The sequence below is a fragment of the Phyllobates terribilis genome, unplaced genomic scaffold (assembly GCF_046119375.1).
Source record: "Phyllobates terribilis strain yellow unplaced genomic scaffold, ASM4611937v1 Scaffold_12__6_contigs__length_324123572, whole genome shotgun sequence".
Lineage (NCBI taxonomy): Eukaryota > Metazoa > Chordata > Amphibia > Anura > Dendrobatidae > Phyllobates > Phyllobates terribilis.
The window spans coordinates 233,263,129-233,283,033 of record NW_027362772.1 but is presented as its reverse complement, the minus strand read 5'-3'; positions in this window follow the sequence as shown (position 1 = coordinate 233,283,033).

The following is a 19,905-nucleotide window of genomic DNA, read 5'->3' as shown; positions in this document are numbered from 1 at the left end:
AAAGTTGTTGTATACCATGCATCCCCTTCATCGCAAAAGTGTTCTTTAACAGCCGTGACTCTTTTCAGCGGGATTTTGCCAAACCTTATAAACTGTTCTGGAATGCTTTAACCCCTTTGAGACTGGTCAATTTTTCATTTTTGCACTTTAATTTGTTCCTCTCTTTCTTTGAAGAGCCCTAACTTTTTTATTTTTTTGTTGATATAGCCGTATTAGAGCTAAAACTATGCGGATAAGCCGATATTTAAAAGGAGATGTGCACATGCAGTTGGGATACCCAGGCCTATCCAAGGTATTAACAGAAGGCACAATGACAGTCTACTACACCCGATTGACTGCAAATCAAATTTTTTTTGAAAGCTTGAAAATTCTATATTTAACATTGAATTGATCTATTCAGTCTTAAGGTGCACTTACATTAGCTGACATAAGATGTACTATCGAGAACAATGATTGTTTGTACAAACCAAAAGGTCATTCCACTTGGCAGCCTGCATAGAATATGCAATAATTGTGCGTTAGGGACTGTACGCCTTTAGTCACTATTTTTCAATGTCCCCATAATGACTCATCAATTTTGGCAGAGAAAGAAACATTTTTTCTGATAAGATATATTACAAAGTTGCTTATTTTCATGTATACTATTGATTTAAGAAATAAAAATTAAAGCAATGGTTATGCTTTAAATAGGAGTTTATATTATTTCTTATGCAAATTAGCTCTGTCCAGAATGAAAGAAGCTATCTTGCTAGTACCACCTATGAGAGGTGTCTACCATACAAGTCAATATCCGTCCCTTAAAAGAGCCTTGCAATATGACCTGAGATTAATTAATTTACAGACAGGCTGTTTTCAGGTGTTGTTCCTTCATTAATCTACAGCAGAGTTTGTCTGGCTGGCTGTGACGCCCTTGAGGCAACGTGGGTTAAGTACTGGTTCTCCTTAAAGAGACCAGCTAAGTATGGAGTCTAACAGGTAATGCTCCATGGGAGAAAAGTATGAAAATGAGCTCTCTTCAGAACAAAAGAAACTTTCTTAGTACTAGGTAGAATAGGTAGGTACCCTACAAGTCAATGTCCAGCCTTTTAATGAGCCTTTCAATGTGACCTGAGATTTCATCCGGTCACAGAAGAAGAGAAAACACCTGATGGCAAGCAGAATATCCAAGAATCTCAAGGCACCAGAGAATAATCATTAATGAGGATCTGTCACCCCATGGGACGTATATAACCTATTAATATGGGCATACAGGTGATAGAAATATTAAATTAGTCCTACCTGTATGCCTCATATTAGCGGTCTCGTTGTTGAGAAATGTTATTTTATTTCTTTATGCTAATGATTTTTTCCAGGCTCCGGGGCGTAGGGTGCCTGGAAAAAGTCCCCAACTCATCTTTTCATTATAATAATGTAAGGTTTCCTAGCGAGGTAGTCGTGGGAGAGTTGTGGCCCCTGCTCGCTTTGGCACCTTACAGACAGTTTGTGTCCTCCCTCTGATGTGTGGCTGTGCATGTGACATTCTTCACTTTCTTCACACCATCCGGTTGCGGCTGTCTCCAGACATTTCTCTTCTGGGACCAGGCAATAATTTCAGAGGACACAAAGTTATTAACCATAACTGGGGTTTTACTTGGGGGAAAGGAGTAATTACAATATTTACATTCTTGTAGACTAGATAAGGCCTAACAGGTTCTTGTCTCCCATACAGGTGCTAAAATCATCTTCAGCCCTGGTGCCCTCTTTAGGTGAAGCATCTCTCTGTTTCTATTCCTTAGCCTAAGAGACAGTTCCTCACCAGCAACAGTGTGCCCAGATCCTTTATCGCCCTCACGACTTATCCTGGAGTCCTATTTTCCTATGCTACCTGCAGACTAGAAGTGCCCCGGGTCCTCAATACCTCCGTTGAGTTTCTCCAGCCGGCTAATGATACTCCTGCGTGAGGAGATATTCACACTATGGATTCAATGTCAGTAGAGAGCCCCCGTCTACCCTAGCAGCCAATTTCCCTGACTGTCCATACGTAAGAGTTCCTGTCACGTCCCTGACAGGGCTTCAACTGAACTCCAAAATAACGACTGCAGCTATTTTTAGCACACCCAGAGGCTCCACCCACTAAGCCATCTGCTTAGCAACTGCCTTGCCTCTCACTGACAACTGTGCCCAGCAGTGGCATCTTGTGGCTGATAAAAAGTACTGCAGCCCCACAAGGAATTAAATCTAACCTCTAGACATGCCCAATGTCTATCCCTGTCACTACGTTTCCCCCTTACTCCACTGACTGCGCCACTGAAATTAACCCCGTAACTTGACCTAATAGCAGTTCAGAGGGTGCCTAACTATGTGGATATGTAATTCTAACTACTTCAGTCCCAGGGGAAGGTTACACCCTTCCTCACTATTACAATACCACCCCCTCCCATGCATATCACAGTGCCCTGTGACCTTCAGTTGTGGCGCTGTAATCCCGTGCCTGCGCCCTGCACTCCCTCAACAATCTGTGTATTTTCCTCCCTTCTATGGGCAGTGTATTCAGTGATCTTCTGAGCAGGCAAGTTAATGCGACTTCCGCTCCAGTGACTTCCGACGTGCACAACTATAAGGTGCTCTTCTCACTTCCTCCCTGCATAGTCATCGCTAGGAACTATGTGTATATGTAAACATGAGTATGGAATAGTATTTTTTATTTTTTATAACATATATAGATATTTTAAAAGACGAACGTATAGTCTAAACAGGATGAAGATATGTCATTTCCTGTGAGGAACGTCTCAGGAAGCCATCTGCAGTAATATATAAAGCAGTTAGAAAGTTATTTGTCCATCCTGATAAAGGGAAAAATTTAAACCAGTAGATTTGGCCCTGTTTATCTATTATTGAGTTGTAAAAGTATTTTTATCTATTAAATTAATTCTGCGAGTCTCTGGCTGGATTGGCAATAAATCCAGTATATGGTTAAACTTCCACTGCATTGCTCAGTGTGCAAGGAGGAGAGGCTGACCTGGAAGAAGAAATAGGAATCTTTCTCCCCTCTACATAGTAAGTTATGCTTCAATCCTTCAACTCCCATACTCCCCGTGTGGACCAACCGTGCTCGTCGGCTGGCACTCCTTTTTTTATGGCTGACCAGGGATTTTATACAGTGCTTGGTGTGCTTGCATTTGGCTGCTTGGTGTGCTTGCATTTGGCTGCAACATAATTACATAGAAGTAGGCTACTAATCAGAAGAGGCTCCGGGGATGCTGCAGGAAGTACAAGGTGCGCAGTGCTCTGCTTCAGTGGCCATGCACTACAGATTTGGCCACTGCAACAGAGTCCTGACAATATTTTTGCTCAACTCTTATCCCTTTTTCTTAAAAAAAACATGTACTATCATATTTTTGGTTGCCTGTGCCTAGTATACACAGGATCCTATTTAAAGGGAATCTATCACCAGGGTTTTGCTATGTAATCCGAGAGCAGCATGGTATAGTGACAGAGACCCTGATTCAAGCGATGTGTCACTTGCTGGTCTGCATGCTGTCATTTTGATTCAATCACTGTTTTCTTGGCTGCAGGCCTAGCAGTGCTCAGAATGCTGAGCTCTTTATAACCCCATCCACACCACTGATTGGCAGCTTTCTGTTTACACTGTGCATAAGCAGAAAGCTGCCAATCAGTGGTAGGGGCGGGATTACACAAAGAAGTGGACTAAGAGGCATGAGACATCTAGTCCTGTAGTGATAATCTCCTGCTGATAAAACACTGATTATATTGAAACAACAACACACAGCCCAGTAAGTCATACATCATTGGAATCAGGGGCTCTGCCCCTACATGATGCTGCTCTGAAATTACATAGCAAAACCCTGCTGACAGATTCCTATTATGTAAAGTATGCCTCTACCTGTATTTATTTTGGGTTGTCAGGTGATCAAAAAAGGCTCTGCGTGGTCTCCAAAATGCCAGGCTATGATGGAAGGCAATCTGCAATAGGAAGGACCATTCCAGAGTATAAACTACTGCTCTAGTGAGTGAAATATTGTGCACTCCTAGGGAACTGCAACATTTATGAGCACTTATACGTTTTCTCATTTGATCTGAGGCACTACTGAATTATTGTATTTGAATGAATAATCCCAAGCAAATATTACCAGAATCTCAGGCTTTATCCATTAGTGCCATTTGCTTTACATGGAATGACATCGTACCAAGTTCTTAAATTTTGATATCTGTTAGTTTTTCACGTGTTACATTTCCTTGTAGAACATCTCTGCTTAACATAAAATGCATTTATAATTCATAAATGATTCTAATTAGAGGACACATTTTATAGACTTGGCCTCTTTTACCATAAAAGATAAATGATTGCATTTTAATAGCCTTCAGTTCCGAATACAGTGAAAGCTTCAGAGTGACTTTTAATGTATCACGCAGTATAACCATTTTGATTTTCGGCTTTTAACATATTTGCAGAAGTATCGTTACATAATCAGTAATTATATGACATCTGAAAAGCAGTAATAGCAATAAATAATGCATTTAATATATTGGACAAGGCTCTTTGCTACCATATTTGTAAAGGGATTTAGTAATGTTAGGACCTCGTTCTTATGATAATCTTTTGTGAGTGGCATGTTTCTTTACAATGGTGTAGCCTTAGGAGGTGACTGAGGTAGCATTGGTCCCAAAAGCCCCTACAACATAAGAAGAAACGGATTTTGCAGTTAAAGCCCAGGAGCTCCAAGTTATGCTTCTATTTCTGCAGTGTACTTCCAGATACCTGTAGACATACTGTAAATTATTATCAAAATTCTCAATTCTAAGGTAGAATCTGTGTTCAGTGAAGACAAACTTTCCCATTACTGAGGTAGGAGATGGCAGCTGCTACTGATTCCATGTAGATCACACATGTGAAACTCTGGCCCGTGGGCTAAATTTGGCCCTCAGGGTGATTATATTTGACCCACGACGCCATATGAAGGGCTATGTGGGGCTATTATTCTGCATGAAGGACTATGTGGGGGCCATTATACTGTATGGAGATCACAGTTGGGGCATCATACTTAGTGATGAGCGAGTATGTTCCGTTAACCCTTTCGGCGAGTATACTCGGGCGAGTACCGAGTATCTTTAGCGTACTCGGTGATATGTTTAAATCACTCCCGTGGGCATGATTTGCGACTGTTTGACAGCTTTAATACATGTGAGGAATGCGAAAGAAACAGGCATTCCTCACATGTATTAAAGCTGTCCAACAGTTGCAAATCATGCACACGGGAGTGATTTAAACATATCACCGAGTACGCTAAAGATACTCACCAGACCCGAGTATACTTGCCGAAAGAGTTAACCGAACATACTCGCTCATCACTAATCATACTGTGTTGAGGTCACCATACTTGGCCAGGGGAGTTGAGGGGGGGTAAAATAGGGTTATTATACCATACGTGTGAAGGGTACTGTGGATGAATTCACTCTGGGGGTATCATACTGTGTTTGGGGGGCACTTTTGTGTCATCATACTTTATGGGGGCAATGAAGGGGCAATCTAGAGGCTTCAAAAAAAGGAAAATTACTCTATAATGTCTGCAAAGTTGTGAGATATGCTCCTCTGTGACCCCACCGAATATTAAGTTGTTTTTTTAAATAAATACCAAGGTTGGCCCGCAACTTTGTCCAAGTTTTTAATTTTGGCCCTCTGTGTATTTGAGTTTGATATCCCTGATGCAGATATAAGGGGCAGGATGAAGGAGGACCTCTGTCTCTAGTTCCTCCCTCTTCCTGTCTTCATAGTTACATAGTTACATAGTTACATAGTTTATAAGGCCGAAAAAAGACAAGCGTCCATCCAGTTCAGCCTATTTCTTGTGCACTGCAGCTATTCCGCATTATTGATCCAGAGGAAGGCAAAAAAAAAAACATTCGGTATAGGCCAATTTACATCATTGAGGAAAAATTCACTTCCCGACTCCAATCTGGCAGTCAGATTAAATCCCTGGATTAATTAACTATCACTAAGCATAAGATGTAATTTTATTGTTCTCAAGAAAGGCGTCCAGGCCTCTCTTGAACTCATTAAGTGAGTTGGACATCACCACTTCCTCTCCCAGAGAGTTCCAGAGTCTCACGGCTCTGACCGCAAAGAATCCCCTTCTATGCTGGTGCAGGAACCTCCTTTCCTCCAGACGCATAGTGTGCCCCCTCGTCTTTGTCACCATCCTTGGTATAAACAGGTCATGGGAGAGATCTCTGTACTGCCCCCTGATGTATTTATACATGTTTATGAGGTCTCACCTAAGCTTTCTCTTTTCCAATGTAAATGGGCCTAATTTTGACAACCTCTCTGGGTATTCTAGTCCCTCCATTCCCTTTATTACCTTAGTCGCCCTCCTTTGTACCCTCTCTAGCTCCAATATGTCTTTCCTGAGCACCGGAGCCCAGAACTGTGCACAATATTCTAAGTGCAGCCTTACCAGCGCTTTATACAGAGGAAGAACAATGTTCTCATCATATGCCCCTATTCCTCTTCTGATGCATGCCATGACTCTATTTGCCTTCCCAGCTGCTGCCTGACACTGGGCACTCCAATTTAATTTGCTGTTAACCAAGACGCCCAGGTCCTTCTCCATGTCAGATTTCTCCAACTGTTTCCCATTTAATATGTATGGGTGACTGCTGTTTTTCTTTCCCATGTGCATGACCTTACATTTATCGGTATTCAACCCCATTTGCCATTTTTTGGCCCAACTCCCCAATTTATCTAAATCCTCCTGTAGCTGTGCCCTATCCTCATCTGTATTAACTACTTTACAAATATTGCTATTTTACTATGCAACCCTTCCACTAGATCATTACTAAATATATTAAATAATATAGGGCCCAAGACAGACCCTTGAGGCACCCCGCTAGTAACCCTGACACACCCTGAGCTTACTCCATTGATAACCACCCTCTGCTTTCTATCACTCAGCCAGCTATTTACCCACTTGCACACATTATCCCCCAGACCAAGCATTCTCATTTTATATACCAACCTTTTGTGTGGCACGGTATCAAACGCTTTGGAGAAGTCAAGGTTTACAACATCCACTGACGCTCCCCGGTCCAGCGGTGAGCTCACCTCCTCGTAGAAGGCAATCAGGTTTGTTTGGCAGGAGCGATCCCTCATGAATCCATGTTGATATGGAGTTAGACAGTTATTATCATTAAGATATTCTACAATAGCATCTCTAAGAAATCCTTCAAACAATTTACCCACAACAGACGGTAAGCTTACTGGTCTACAGTTCCCAGGGTCACTTTTAGACCCCTTTTTGAATATTGGTACCACATTTGCTTGGCGCCAGTCTAGTGGGACAGTCCCTGCCCATAAAGAGTGCTTGAATATAAGATATAGCGGTCTGTCTATCACATTACTTAATTCTTTTAGTACCCGGGGGTGTATGCCATCTGGGCCTGGTGACTTGTCTATTTTGATATTATTTAGGCGTTTCTGAACTTCCTCCTGGGTTAGGTGGGTGATATTTAGCGGAGGGTTTACTTTATCACTTTGCATTTCCTCCGATAAATTGTTTTCTTTTGTGAAAACAGTGGAGAAGAAGCTAGGTTTGCTTTACCCTCATCGCCCTCTATGATTTTACCCAGGTTATTTTTCAATGGGCCAACTCCATCAGTTTTAATCCTTTTACTGTTTATATAGTTAAAGAACAGTTTGGGATTCGTTTTACTTTCCTTGGCAATTAGTCTCTCTGTCTCCTCTTTTGCTATTCTTATTTGTTTCTTACAGATTTTGTTTTTTTCCCTATAAGATATTAGCGCTTCCTCGCTGCCTTCTTGTTTAAGTTTACCGAAAGCCCTTTTTTTGTTTTTCATTGCCCTCTTGACTTCCTTATTTAGCCACATTGGCTTCCTCCTATTCCTAGCCCTTTTATTCCCATAAGGTATGTACCTTCTACAGTGACTATGTAGGACTGTTTTGAAAATGTCCCTATTACTGAAGATACTATCCCAGTCTATAAGGTGAAGGGCATCTCTTAGCTGATCAAACTTTGCCCTCCTGAAGTTCAGTGTTTTTGTGACTCCCTTGCTGGGCACCCTACTGAAGCACATGTGGAATTGTATAATGTTGTGGTCACTATTTCCCAGGTGCCCCCCGACCTGCACCTCAGTTATTCTGTCTGGCCTGTTAGTTAATATTAAGTCTAAAAGGGCCGTCCCTCTAGTTGGTTCCTGCACAAGTTGTGACAAATAATTGTCTTTGATAATTGACAGAAACCTGTTTCCTTTCTGAGATCTACAGCTTTCGGTTTCCCAGTCTGTATCGGGGTAGTTGAAGTCCCCCATAATAATCACCTCGTTATTTTTTGCTACTTCATCTATTTGTCTCATTAATAGACTTTCCATGGCTTCTGCTATATTTGGTGGTTTATAACAGACTCCTATGATAATTTTATTATTGTTTTTTGCACCATGTATCTCCACCCATAAGGACTCGACCTCCTCATTTCCCTCCCATACATCCTCCCGTATTGTAGGCTTTAGACACGTCTTTACATATAGACAGACTCCACCCCCTTTCCGATTTCTTCAATCCCTTCTAAACAGACTGTAACCCTGTAAGTTAACTGCCCAGTCATAGCTTTCATCTAACCATGTCTCGGTTATTCCCACTGTGTCATAGTTACCTGTAGATATTTCTGCTTCCAGTTCATCCATCTTGTTTGTCAGGCTTCTGGCATTTGCTAGCACGCAGTTTACACGATTTTGTTTTGTTCCAATCTTCTCCCTGTGGATTGTATTAGAAATTTTCTTACCTCCCTTCCAAATATCTTGTCTTGGACCTTCTTTGTCGCACTTCATATCTTTCATTAGTATGTTCTCTGGTTTCATGTTCGTGTCCGGCGTTTTTCTTCCCATCCCCTCTTCTTCTAGTTTAACGCCCTCCTGATGAGTGTTGCGAGTCTCCTGGTGAATGTGTGTTTCCCGGGTTTGTTGAGGTGTAGTCCATCTCTGGCAAGGAGTCCGTCATAGAGGTAATTCACACCGTGGTCCAGGAATCCAAATCCTTGTTGTCTGCACAATCGTCTCAGCCAGTTGTTCACATCAAGGATCCTGTTCCATCTCCTGACGCCATGCCCGTCTACTGGAAGGATAGAAGAAAAAACTACCTGCGCATCCAGTTCTTTTACTTTCTTTCCCAATGCTTCAAAGTCCTTGCAGATTGTCGGTAGGTCCTTCCTTGCCGTGTCATTGGTGACAACATGTATCAGAAGAAATGGGTGGACATCCTTGGAACTGATGAGCTTCGGTATCCTATCGGTAACATCCTTGATCTTCGCACCTGGGAGGCAGCATACTTCTCTTGCTGTTATGTCCGGTCTGCAGATAGCTGCTTCTGTTCCTCTCAGTAGTGAGTCTCCCACCACCACCACTCTTCTTCCCTTCTTGGCTGTCCTTTTTCTTGTCGCTTCTGGGTGTTTCTGGGTGCTCTTTTCTTCTTTGCTTGCTGGTAGTGCCTCATCCTTAGGTGTGCCATCTTCGTCCTCCACAAGTCCTTGGAATCTGTTTCTCAGTTGTGTGGTTGGTGGTGTCTCCATGGTCTTCTTGCTTCTTTTGGTCACTTGCCTCCACTTGTCTGCCTCTGGAGGTTCTCTGACGCTTCTTTCACTTTCCGTGACCAGTAGTGACGCTTCTGTTCTGTCCAGGAAGTCTTCATTTTCCTTGATGAGTTTTAATGTCGCAATTCTTTCTTCCAGTCCCGGCACCTTTTCTTCTAAAAGAGCCAGTAGTCTACACTTCTGGCAGGTGAAGTTGGTTTCATCTTCTGGTCGACCTGTGAACATGTAGCACATGTTGCAGCTCACCATGTAGGTTGTCACATCTGCCATGCTGCTCCTTGTCTCTGCTGACTTGATGTCTGTCTTCTTTCTTGTGATACCCTAGGATAAACAAATTCACGCACCGTCAGGCACGCGGTTTGGCGATGCTTTCCAAGCAGCTGGTCCTGGCTGTACCCAACGATCTTCTAGCTGAGGGAGACTCTTCGCTTTTCCCAGAAGGCACCTGGAATATGCAAATTGTCCTCTTCAAGCTTCAATCCCTGGTTTGGCGATGCTTTCCAAGCAGCTGGTCCCGGCTGTACCCAACGATCTTCTAGCTGAGGGAGACTCTTCGCTTTTCCCAGAAGGCTCCTGGAATATGCAAATTGTCCTCTTCAAGCTTTCCTTATTAGCGTTTCCGTATTAGCTGCCATCTTCTATCTCAGTAATGGGAAAGTGTCTTCACTGAATACAGATTTTACCACAGAATTGAGAACTTTGATATAATGACTGATCAATTTTACAAGAGAAAAAAGCTAATTTTTCAGATAAGATATATTACAAATTTGCTTATTTTTATGTCTAATATTGATTTATAAAATAAAAATTAAAAACACGGTTATGCTTTGAGAACCCCAATACACTGTAAATAGCTGTCAGACGAACAATGGTTTGGCCGGCAGACTTTTCGCCTGACTCATCCATGTACAGGTGCATTGCTGTGCCGAGAGCTCCTATCTTCTCTACGAGAGAGTTGCTACCAGACTCTTGCAGTGGTCCTCTAGTGGCAGTCTTATCTTAGGAAAAGAGGAAAAAATAATGATCGACAGTCCAAAATTGGATATGCTGGATCCTTATTCTCCTTGATATCATCTGTCAAGGGAGAGTTGGGGGATCCCAACATACACATTAGACTGTCGGCCGAACCTGTTGATAGTAGCAGGTTCGGTCAACGTCAATCTATGGTGTATGGGAGGCCTTTTCGGGTTTACATTAATTTTAATAAATGTAGAACCTAGGCAATGCACTTTATAAATAAGAAATAATATCTTTATTTCCATATCATGTATTAATCAAGTTGCTACAAATGATACTACAAAGAGATGCGGCATGCCAGACACAGAACATTGTGAAGAAATGTTTTCTTAACCATTAAGAGACAAACATCAACATCAATAATTAAATGCACGACAAAGACATTTGGAAGAAATACATGGAATGTAAATATGTAGCGAGCGCCGTTATTTCTCTCCCTGGTATCATGGCCCGTAATACAGGAATTTTAGGATGCAGCTAAAATGTACATTTTTCCACTAGGAGATGTATATATACATATCTATTCTTTGCTTATACAAATATATTTCCAAATTATGCCTCTGATATTTGTATTCAACAGAGGGAGAATATTTATGGAAGCTGCAATGTTTAGTATATTTCCACCATTCTAAAAAGATAATAGGATGAAATTATAGAATAAAGATCTTATCTTAACTATAAGAACAGCAGAGCTGGACTGAGGCTCCTTGGACCCACCAGAGGCCCACCATACACGTACACAGAACATCTGCTTGTCTGACTGCAATTCTTACACTTAATCTTTATCGCGATCTTAGTATGCACAAAAAATATTAACAAAGAAGTGTAACTAGCTATTTATTAATCATTCGATAAGAAACTTGATTAGTTTCAAATGGAGTTTTGCTAGAGCTATGTAGCCCCAACAGAGGAATGCTTGATTCTTCAGTAGGTCAGGGCAAAACTCAGCAAAACAACCCTTTCTGCAATAAAAGCCTCCATGGTTGTGGTATAATAATATTATACTAAGAGTACTCAGAAACACAAGCCGAGGTCAAAACCGGAAACAATGATACTACAAGAAGCTAAACAGCTAGGACTAATCCAGAGAAGCTTCAAGACTATATCTGGCAGCTCCCAGCAGTAAGCTGGAAACTTAAATAGGGTGTGGTGCTCCCCAATTGGCTGGGGCAGGGAGCTGAGAACTCCAGCTGGACAGCATACACCCATCCTGTTAGACTGGATGCACTACAGGTCCCAGACACCCTAATCATAGCCTGCGACATCTAGAGCTTCTGGTTCCAACATTTTTTTCTATCACCAGTGCCACCTGCTGAATGAATACTGCGGCGACAGAAGCAGATCCTGGTGGAGATGTGATAGTTTCTCATTAATTCAAATGGACTCCTACAACTATTTATCTTGCAGCACCCATTGGTGATATCAAATATTGTCCAGGGTTTTCTGCTGTCTGACAATGCCTTACAGATAGTGATGAGCGAGCATGCTCGTTTAACCTAGGTGCTCACCGAGTATTTGCGGCATGCTCGGCCTCTATGTTTGAGCCACCGCGGCTGAATGTGTCACGGCTCAAATATAGATGGCGAGCAAGCCGCAAATACTGGGCGAGCACCCGAGCATTCTCGTTTAAAGGGTTAAACAAGCACGCTCGCTCATCACTACTTACAGAACATTTGCCACACCACCACTGAGCTCACCGTGCCTATGTATAATATTGTGCCGCTCCCTTCTCTCAGGATCTCATTGCAATCCCAACTTGAACGTGTTAAGCTCAGAAAGCCATAAATGCTGAAAGAAATCATGGAGCGGCACCTTGGGACTGCAAATTGCAGTGGTTTACAGACCTATTATAGGAGAATTGTTTTTAAATTGTTCATTTTGGAATGCAATTGTTCTCAAAGCTTTAGCCGTAAATTTCCTCTTTCACTATATATTTAGTTCTACCAGAGATCACATACAATAAGGCTTTATTTAATAATGTGTGATATGGTCAGAGATATGCAGTACAACCGTGCACCTTAACCTGTGGCTTTCTAGCTGGTGGAAAACTACAGCTCCTACCATGTCCTGACAGCCACAGCATGTTATTAATGATGATATTAGTACACGCAAAATAGCAGTATTATTATTATCATTATTATTATTGTTGTCATGGTTACTAATGTTAGTCATATTCTTCTAACAACCGTTTCATATCACAAACTATACACTATGTTGCAAGGATGGCAAAGGCAGAGGAGCTGTGCTTGTGGCATCTGCACCAGGAGCTAGGCTGTAGCTAGCTCTGATCCCTACAGTTTACCTCCTTAGATGCTACAGTCAATAGCAGTTATAGCATCTATGGAGTTTGATAGAAGTAGGTGTCTTCCTCTAACTATAGCCCATCACCCTGAAGACTAAGAAAAATAGTACACATATGTGGTATGGCCGCATCCGTAACAATCTGCACATAGAGTATTTTGTGACTTATTCCTCATGGTAAATGCTGTAAAAAGATATACATAAGTCAAAAGAGAGATGAGCTTCAGTATCTGAGAATGACCACTACACAATGCCCAGAGTTGTGGTGTCCTGGCTGCATATACTGTTTATTTCTGTGCCCTAAAAAATTGTTAGAGGACTACAGCGCTAGTATACCGGGTTCAGGAAAATACAAGAGGATTAGTTGATAAAAGCTGTTTATTTCATTTAAAAGTAAAAATTCATAGATAGGGATAATTAAAATTCATAGATAGGGATGATAAAAGTGCATGGAACAGAGATAAGGAAGGGAGGGGAATCTTGGCTGGGGAATCTATGGCTGTTGAGGATACGAGGTAGGACTGTAATTGAAGGCTGAGGTTCACTTTAGTAGGTCTTTCTGAGGGATCCAAGGCGTGTGGGTACCTGTGAAGGGTATATACAATTGCTATAATTTGCTGCTTCAGGCGAGTTATCAGGTTACCTAATTAGGGAGTGGACCTTATATACCTGGAGCACAAATAGGTGGTATGTATGTTCTATTTGAGAGTAGGTAGGCGTCTCTGTTCAGCTGCGTTCAGGGTGACCAGCTAGAAGGGAAAAAAACAACTGGATTAAGGGACGCTGTTTGGCCCCTCTTTTATCTTAGTATAGTAGATCTAGATAATTACCTGTTTTAGTTGGCTGAAGATTAGAGTTAGATTATTGATCCTGGTGTTCCGGGGAGCCACGTGTGTTTGTATGGCTAGAGAGGTAGTTTTCTGTGGGGACTAAATGTTAATATTAGGTCTGATCTGGACAAATTGACATGTAACTAAGAAAACATTACAATACACAAATTGCGATAGGGTGAAATACGTTACCAGTAAAGAACTGGCGATTTGATTAGGTGAACTCTATTATAGTTCAGTTCTGCCAATCGGCTTGTTCTGTGGTAGGTATGGATACTTCGGTCAAGATTTATTCCAAAAATTCACTGTGTTAACCTGTAGGGACTTAAAGTGAATTAATTAGTATTGGTGTTATTATCCCTCGCACTAATGCTAGTAGTACATAGAATATAGAATAATATTACCACTGACTGGTTTAGGTGGTAAATTTGATTGTACCAGGGGGGCTGGTTGGCCAGATCCTGGTGTTTTTTAGCTATAGGATTCCTGTTCCTATTAGTTCTGAGGTACAAACTTTGGTTGGCTGTTCAGATTTAGAGTTAGGCATAAAAATTCCCTGTATTATCCAGAGAGCCTATTGGCTCTATAGTATATACCACAAGTGGAAGTTCCTATATAGGCAGCTGTCTTGAAATCATTGGTGAGACAGTGCGGTACCTTGAGTAGTTGTTGATCCGTGGTGTTGCCGCTTTCTTCCTTATACAGTGCAGAGGCGTACTGCTGGCAGGACAAGGCAGGAGCTGGTGGATGTCGGCATCCTGGCCGGAGACTCCGGCATCAGCGTGCAGCGTCCGGAGGTAGAGAGGCGTCTGTGTACCAGGACCTGCTTAGCGTCAAGTCCTGGTTGGTCACGTGACTGAAGTAGAAGACGGAGAGCAGGGAGGACCTGTAACCGCTCATCAGTAGGGATCTAGGTGTTGAACCCCCAGTTATCTAATACTGAAGATCTCTGCTAAGTCCACGTTTACACATTGAGTATCAGGAGTGGAACAATCAGAGGAAAAGTATCATAGAAACACGTCATCATTTCTACATTTCTCACCCTCTCCTGGTTTTGGCTTACAAATACTAATATAAAAATCTGTATTCAGTATTAAAGTCTTGGAAAACCCTTTCAAGGGCCTGCAGGTGAGGGACTGGGCTCCTAGTGGGGTATATTCCATTTTAAGGCCGGCTGTGTATGAAAAATAGTTTGAGTTTCATTGAGAAAACTCAGACGATTTTCATCTGTGTGTGTCTGTTTTTTCCTTCCGTGTATCGTCCTTGTGTGTTCCGTTTTTATACATCTACATTAAAAAATGCACATGATTAAATACAGTTTCCTACGTTATTAATTGAAATGTATTCATTAAACTGGGATGCCACTCAAATGTTCTGTGTCGGACCCAATATTTTTTTTTTCTACGCACCCATAAACTCATCCAAGACTTAGAAGAAAACAGAGCATGCAGAATTTTTTTGTTCTTATGGACAGTCAGACCGAGAGAAAAATCATTCATTTGAACAGTCCTATTGAATAACATGGGTCAGTGTGCTGTCTGATCAAAAATCAGACACCACATGTCCGATTTATACACTCATCTGCATGAGCCCTAAGACTACGGGCTCATTCAGACGTGTGCATATCGGTCCGCCCACAGACCGTAATGCACGGACTGGCCGCAGTTCTCCCAATCGGAGCATGGCAGCTTCTTTTGTTTCTATGAGACTGCCAGTCCACCATGGCCAGTCTGGGCATTGCTGTCTATGATTAGACCGTTTTGCATGGACATCTGCATGAGTCCTAAGAGTTGCATATTTATTGCTAATAGTAGAAGAAACGGAATTGAATATTTTATTATCACTACCAATATTATTATATGTGGTAGTACAGTAGTAGAAGTTGGTGTTTTATGTATAATTCACATGCTGTCACCTCTCACCCTTGTGCTATAAACGGCAAAGCATTCAATGCCTGGACAGGAAAGTCTTATTCTGCTCTCACCCTTTATCACTAGCTGTGTAAATGGGAACATGATCCATCTTCGTAGGACAACGACCACGCAGCAAGGTTGTGATCACAGCAGGGTTAACAGAAAGTGCTGGCCCACCTGCAGCAGGTGTATGAAGTGGCCATAATGGAGGAAAACAGCAGCAAGGAGATTCTAACAAAAGAGTCCACTGGAGGTTGCTTAAAAACCAGCCCCACTCGGTTGTCAAGAATCTCTCCGCAGAACGGCACAGTAATTCTAAATGTTTCCAAAGAGTGTGTTGGCCACATGGTAAGGTTCCAAAAATGGAACCTCTCTAAGGTCACATTCATACTGTACATTCAGTATTTGGTCAGTATTTTACATCAGTATTTATAAGCCAAAACCAGGAGTGGGTGATAAATATACAAGTGGTGACGTATTTCTATTATACTTTTCCTCTGATTGCTCAACTCCTGATTTTGGATTTTACTTTACATCTAATGCCTCATTCAGACGTAGTGATGAGTGAATGTGCTCGCCACTGCTCGGTATTCGCCCGAGCATCTCATTGCTTGAGACGCTCGGCGCTCAACAAGTATTTCCGGGTTGCTCGGGCGGGAGCTCGGGCCTCCTCCCTGCATGTTTGGCGCTCTTTAGAGAGCCAATGAACATGCAGGGATTTCCTGCCGCGCACTGTAATGCCGTAGCCATGTTGGTTGTGGGCATTGCAGTGATTGGCTGGCCGCACAGCGTCATCAGGTCTATATCAAACCTGGCGCCACCATGAACGTCACAGTCTACTCCGGAAACAGGCAGAGTAGGGAGAGATGCTGCTGAGCTAGGAGAGATTTGCTTGTTTAGAGTTAGTATAGATATTCTACAACATATATATATAATATCCATCTGAACTAACAGTCCTTCTGAGGACTAATCCAGCTACATATAATCAGTGCTAGGCAGGCAGGCAGTGTACGTGGCACACTGCAGTGTATATAGTGCAAGAGGGTCCATTGAACATCCTGCCTGCTGCTGCTGTAATAATTACAGATATTTCTAGACATAAAAAGGCAAATTATTTTTTTATCTTAATCCTGGTTATTTGCTTAAAAAGCAATCCAGAGTACACCATTTTTCTGCTCCATTTGCTTGTTGGCACTGCAGAATACAGCCAGGTCCTTTCCATATTACAGCAATAAAAATCCAGAAATTTGCAGTCAACGTGGAAAATATTAGCCTCCATTCTGCCATTTCTGGCCTCCATTTAAATGTTGTTGCAGTGTGTCAGTGAAGTTATTGACACGAGGTCGCTGTGAAAAAGAGTAACCTACAGGCCAGCTATTTAAAACTGTGGTTTTCCGTCACACGTATCACATATAAGTGCATTCCAAATTCAGCCATTTCTGGCCTCCATTTAAATTTTGTTGCAGTGTGTCAGTGAAGTTATTGGCACGAGGTCGCTGTGAAAAATAGTAACCTTCAGGCCAGCTATTTAAAACTGTGGTTTTCCATCACACGAATCACATATCACTGCGGTTCAAATCCAGACATTTGTAGTGAACATGGAAAATATTGTCTTACATTTAAAATGGGCAAGGCGCATGGCAAGGGATGGTGAAGTAGACATGATGGTGATGGTGCATGCAGAGGATGAGGCTGAGGTCGTGGGCAAGATGAAATTGTGCCCCAACAAACACCCACATCTTCTCGCTCGACCTTCCTGTCCCAATTAATAGAGGACCGCAGAACACCACTATTGAACACAGAGCAGTCTGAAACGGTTATTGGTTGGATAGCAAATAATGCTTCCAGTCACTTAGCCACCACCACCCCCACCCTGTCTTCCACACGGTCAAGTCTCAGTAGCCATGAGTCTGGACTGCATATTCCTCACCCTGATCCTCCTTCCTCCCACCATGCGAAGTGCCCGGAGACAGCTGATCCCACACTTGGACACTCCGAAGAGCTGTTCACTTTTCCATGTATAGATTCGGGCTTCTCGCCCGGTTCACTTGAAGCGTGGCAAGAGGAGATTGCATGTAGCGATGCCCAAATATTTCAGCAGCCACGGTCACACGTAGGCGACGGTGGGAAACTGTCACAAGAGGTGGATGATGATGAGACACAATTCAGGTATTCAGGTCAGACTCCACATATAAGTCCTCAGGAGTGGACATGGATGTCACACATCTGTGCCATCCTCCAAAACTTTGAGGACTCCACCAAGATGGTGAGCGGTGATGACGCCATAATTAGTGTCACCATCCCGCTTCTCTGTCTTCTGAAACGCTCTCTGCTCTCAATTAAAGAGGATGCATTGCACGATGAAATGGAGCAAGGAACCATACAGGGTGATTACACACAGCCCAGCCTCATCTTATCCCAGTGTGGATTGGGTGATAATGAAGAATAGGAGGAGGATGAAGAACAGGAGCTAGTTTCCTGCGCTATAGAGGGTACTAACTGCACAACTGTCATACTGTCTGTTCAGCGTGGATGGCCTGAGGACAGGGAGGAGGAAGAAGAGGAGGAGGAGGATGAGGAGGAGAGCATGGTCAGTTGTGTTCTTGGTGAGGACACGGGAGTCTTGACTCTTTGCAGTCTGGCACACTTGGCTGAGTTTATGTTACTCTGCCTTTCCCGTGACCCTCGCATTGTCCAAATTTTGGGTGACAGTCATTACTGGTTGGTGACGCTTCTAGACCCATGCTTCATGGAGAACTTTATGTCTCTTATACCCTTGCAGGACAGGCCTAATAAAATGGTGCAGTACGAGAAGGCCCTTGATGCAGAATTATTAAAAACTTCTTATCTGAAAACGCTGGCAGCAAAGGTCACAGTTCGTTGGACAATCAATACCTTACCGACCGTACCAACGTCCTCCGTGATTCCTCTGTGTCTTATAATTATTGGGTATCCAAGCTCGACACGTGGCATGAACTGACTCTCTATGCCTTGGAGGTCCTGACCTGCCCTGCTGCTAGCGTTTTTGTCAGAGTGGTTTTTAGTGCCGCTGGTGGAATTATAACCCGTAGGCGCATCCGCCTGTCAGCTGGAAATTCTGACATGCTGACTGCAATAAAAATGAACAAGGACTGGATTGGGCAAGACTTCTCAATACCACCGAATGATAGCAGCGTAACATAAACTCAAATACAGTGTCTTTTTTTGGGGAGGGCTAGCTCTATTCCCATGCACCTCTGTCTTCACACCCAGACATGGGTATACGCTTCCTGATTTTGTCTATTTGCTATTGTCCTCCTCCTACTTCGCATCCTCATCCTCCACCACCATATCACCACCATATGTACCATACCAACATATCTACGTCTCTTGCAAGAGGCATTGGAGTTCCTCCAAATTTTTGTCAGCTGTTGCTTCACTGCATAGGCAAACAGTATGAGAGACACATTTCCTAATAATGGGAGCATTTTCTGCAGGAGGCCCTCTGACCTCTATGTCTCTTGCAAGGGGCATTGGAGTTCCTCCAAATTTTTGGCGGCCGTTGCTTCACTGATTAGGCAAACAATATGGGAGACACACTTCCTAATAATGGGAGCATTTTTGCTGGAGACCCTCTGACCTCTACGTCTCTTGCAAGGGGCATTGGAGTTTCTCCAAATTTTTGGCAGCCATTGCTTCACTGCATACGCAAACAGTATGGAAGACCCACTTCCTAATAATGGGAACATTGTTTTCTGGAGGCCATCTGACCTCTACGTTTCTTGCAAGGGGCATTGAAGTTCCTCCAAATTTTTGACAGCCGTTGCTTCACTGCATAGGCAAACAATATGGGAGACCCACTTCCTAATAATGGGAACATTGTTTTCAGGACGCCCTCCAACCTCTACGTCTCTTGCAAGGGGGAGCATTTTTGGAGACCCTCTGACCTCTACATCTCTTGCAAGGGGCATTGGAGTTCCTCCAAATTTTGGGCAGCCGTTGCAGTCACTGCATACGCAATAACAGTATAGGAGACACACTCGTTAATAATGGGAGCATTTTTTTGCATGAGGCCCTCCGACCTCTACGTCTCTTGCAAGGGGCATTGGAGTTCCTCCAAAATTTCTGGCAGCCGTTGCTTCACTGCATAGGCAAAGAGTATGGGAAACCCACTTCCTAATAATGGGAACATTGTTTTCAGGAGGCCCTCCGACCTCTATGTCTCTTGCAAGGAGCATTGGAGTTCCTCCAAAATTTTTGGCAGCCGTT